Source organism: Tenrec ecaudatus, chromosome 10 (genome assembly GCF_050624435.1).
Source record: "Tenrec ecaudatus isolate mTenEca1 chromosome 10, mTenEca1.hap1, whole genome shotgun sequence".
Lineage (NCBI taxonomy): Eukaryota > Metazoa > Chordata > Mammalia > Afrosoricida > Tenrecidae > Tenrec > Tenrec ecaudatus.
Window position 1 is genome coordinate 113,798,566 of NC_134539.1, and position 3,841 is coordinate 113,802,406.

Consider the following 3,841-nt stretch of genomic DNA (forward strand, 5'->3'; position numbering starts at 1 on the left):
CTAGCTGCGTGACCTTGAGCAAAGGGAGACGTCCCGAACCAAACACTTGGAATGAGGATTACAGCAGTGTTCTCTCCAAGGGTTATTTTGAGGATTAACTGGGATAATGTAGGTAAAGCGTTTCACAGAATGCAGGTTAATGATTGATGTTGCTATTATTCCAGGTCGGGGGAAAGGTCTTAAGCTGGAGGTTCTGCCTCCATTGTTCCTGCTGGTGGTTGAGCAGGTGGACGAAGTGGGCGGTGTCCTCTAAGAGAGAGTTGGATAGGACAGTTTGGTGAGCGTACCCCTCAAAAATAAATGCATAAATAAAAGGTTAGCGGAATCACCCGAGACAAGCTCAGAAAGAAACTGGAGCAGCAGGTCTTTCCTATGGAAGGGCCTGTGGTCTGCTGAGCTTCAGTTCTGGTCAGTGCTCATTTGACCGAAGGACACGCTCACAGCTATTCCAAGACGTGAGTGGACAACAGTCCTCACCCAGCAGTGGCGGCTCATGGGGCTCCAGAGGATCCCCCTATGGGGCAAGGAGGGTGAGGTCACATGTCACTGACGTCGACGACTTCACGCTGAGGAGTAAGTAGGAGTCTGGAGAGTTGGAAAGCCAGATAATAAGAGGAGTGCTCCAGAAATGAGAGTCAAGTTTGAAAAGACTCTAGAAAATCTATGATTAGAAAGGGTAGATATGAGACCACAGTTGTATGTGGAAGATTTAAAATGATGAATAGGCAGCTGCAGGCAGACCCTGAGCCAGGCCATCCCGGCCACTTGCCGGGTGGTTCTTGGTGAGGGTGTGCAGCTGCCGCCCGGGGACTACAGCATCACCCCCGGTGGCACACTCTTCAGCACCACCCCGGGAGGCACCAGGATCATCTATGACCAGAAATTCCTGATGGAGTGTCAGAACTCACCTGTGGCCAAAAGACCTCCCCGGGACCTGCCCACTATTCCTGGCGTCACCAGCCCTGCCAGTGAGGAGCCCCCCCATGGAAGCCGGGCAAATCCTCCCACGGAACAGTCCAGAAAACAGCCAGCTGGCGGGTGATGAAGAGTCCCAGTTTGAGATGGACATTTAAAGGACCAGCAACTGGAGTGAGCAGTGCCTCAGGCCCTTCTTGAGGGGCCTCTGTTGGGAGAAGAGTCACATGAGACAGGTCTAGTGAACCTTACCACCCAGGCTGCACTGGGTGTGTGGGGTCGGCTAACTGGCCCTTTCCTCCCCCTCAGCACCAGCAGATGCCTCCATGTGCCTCTGAGGATTCAGGAGTTGCCAGGCCAAGGGGAGTGACCCTCAGCCGATGGCTGGAAGTGGACACCAGAAGCTCATCTGATGCTGGGTCTGCTCTTCCAGCCCGTCCTCTGGGCACGCTCCTCCTTTAGGTTGGTGTGCCCTGGGAAAGCAGCCCCATCTCTCCCTTCCCCAGAGGGGAAGTAGAAGCCATCTTCATCCTGGGGCCAAGAGTTGGGCCCTGTCTGAGCTCAAAAAATAAATAAATAAAAAAGAAGAAGAAACTGAATAACAAGAACATACACTGCCACTTCCTGAGGCTTGCAAGGGTTATGTTTGAGTCTGCTGCATTTTGAGGAGTACACGTGTGTTGAAGAGAATCTAACCCGATTCTAATGATGAAATACGGCATACAAGACCCTGCCCAGGGCATAACATGATGGGGTTGCCAGGATATGATCAAGCTCTAACATTCTTGAAACTTTAGTGGGTAGCAGCCAAAAAGAGTTGTCGCTGCAAGTGTAGGGATAATTATCTGTATGTAGAGTTAGAGACCTCCATTGACATGTCAGTAAGGCAGGTGCTTTAAGAAAAATCTCAGAATGGCTCTTTGATTATCCAGATATAAAGCAGGTACTCTCTCATTGCTCTTGAACGGTGACATCATTGTAAAATGGACTGTAGATATTGCTAATGTAAATTGAGCACTTACCATGAGGTCATAAGAAACAGTTGGGATGCTCATTAGACATACAGATTCTGAAAGTAAACGTTTAGAAAATGGTGATGGCAACATGTGCACAAATATGCTTGTTCCAATTGATGTATAGATTGTTCTAAGAGCTGTAAGAGCCCCTGAGAAACCGGCAGATTCTGAGCCCTTCCCTAGAGATTGATTCTCTAGGTCTGAGAGAACGCGCTGGAACTCATAGGCTTAACAGGAGCCCATGCTGGTTCCTTTGATGGGACAAGTTTGGGACATAGTGTTTTAGATTATTTGTGTCAACTAAGCTTTATGGTCAATCGCCCTCTGAGACAACTACCATTGTAATCTCCAATTCCTAGATTAGGAAACCAACTCACAGTGTAAAACCACTGCTGTTGAGTCGATACCAAACAGTAGCATAGGTGTGTACTACCGGCTGCTGGAATTAGCTGCCAGGTCCACCCATGTCCAAAACCAGTCATGTGGCCACTACGCCACAGTTTGTTGGGTATGGCTGAACCGGAACAGGAACTCTTAGCTGGCTGGCTAGGCCACATACACCCCCACTGGGGAAGGTCATGGGCAATGAGTTTCAGTAGCTGGGGTGCACAGAGAGAGAATGGAAGTTCTGGGCGTTTAGTCAGAGACTGAGACTCTGAGCTCAAGCAGTGCTGCTTTGGGATTTAAGAGACAAAGTGGGATGAAAAATTAGGGCTCTAGATCCTGGACTGTGGGGACATTAGGATCATCGGGAGATAGTCCAAAAAAATCTTAGGAGAGTCATCTAAGGACCTCCCTCAGATGCTACCAGGGACCCGGCACATGATAGGATACCTGAGAAGAAGGTGACGGATGTTGGGCGGTGGTTGTAAGTAGGGGGGTTGTTTTCTGAGCCTATAAGGCAGCTCTCTGGGGACTCCCTCAAATAACTGGGGAGTGCCTTCCGTAGGGGAGGGTTGAGATCAGATGAGAGCCCAAGCCGTTATCGTGCAAGCAATAAAAATTAATGGAACTCACACCAATCTTCATTGCAAAATTACTCACAACAGCCCAAAGGTGGAAACAACACAAGTGTCCATCGACAGTTGAATGGCTAACCAAATGTGGTCTATCTATACAATGAGATGATAGTCAGCCATAAGGAAAAGGAAGTTCTGATACATCCTATGCCAGGACTGAGCCTTTAAAACACCAGGTTAAAATAAATAAATAAATAAAACACCAGGTTAAGTGAAATAAATCAGACACAAAAGGACAACTCTTGTGTCGTTACACTTGGGTAAAATATGTACATACATAACGTTATAAAGACGTGCGGAGGAGGTGGCTGACCTCCTCTTCCCAACCTTATTGCCAGTCCAAACCGCAGCCATCCTCCCAGGACGCTCTGCTCCTCTGCTGGGCGTGAGAATTCATGGCAGAGGCCACGCACCACCCACAGACACACCCGTGCTTAGGCCGCTGCCAGCTCTTCTCAGTCCTGGCGGCGTAGTGGTTATGGGTGGGACTGCTAACTGCCAGCCAGTCCATGGAGAAAGATGAGATGTTCTGCTCCTCAAAAGAGCCACAGTCTCAGAAAGTCACAGGGGCACTTCTACCCTGCCCTATAGGGTCACCGTGAATCTCTACCGACTCAACGGCAGTGAGTTTGGCTGCAAACCTAGTAGGATGATACAATTGACTAACGCCCCTCGTCAGGGTTACACATACCTTAGTAGCACGGTCTCATCCCCCTAAGGGTGCCCTGCACTTTATTTGCTTTATTAGCAAGCTGTCCAATCTCTGGGGTGGAATACAAGCACTTTATTTACATAGCCCCGCCCAATCCTTTGGTGGGACTTACAAGGGCTACAGTTAGAAGGGCCATATTACGTTAATCATTGCACTGCAAGCATATGAATAAATATGTG

The 3,841-nt window shown here is 48.9% G+C and overlaps 1 pseudogene; it reads left to right on the forward strand.

The window, feature by feature from the left end:
• Positions 1-493: 493 nt before the first annotated feature.
• LOC142458671 (eukaryotic translation initiation factor 4E-binding protein 1 pseudogene) lies at positions 494-1,073 on the forward strand (annotated as a pseudogene).
• Positions 1,074-3,841: the final 2,768 nt, after the last annotated feature.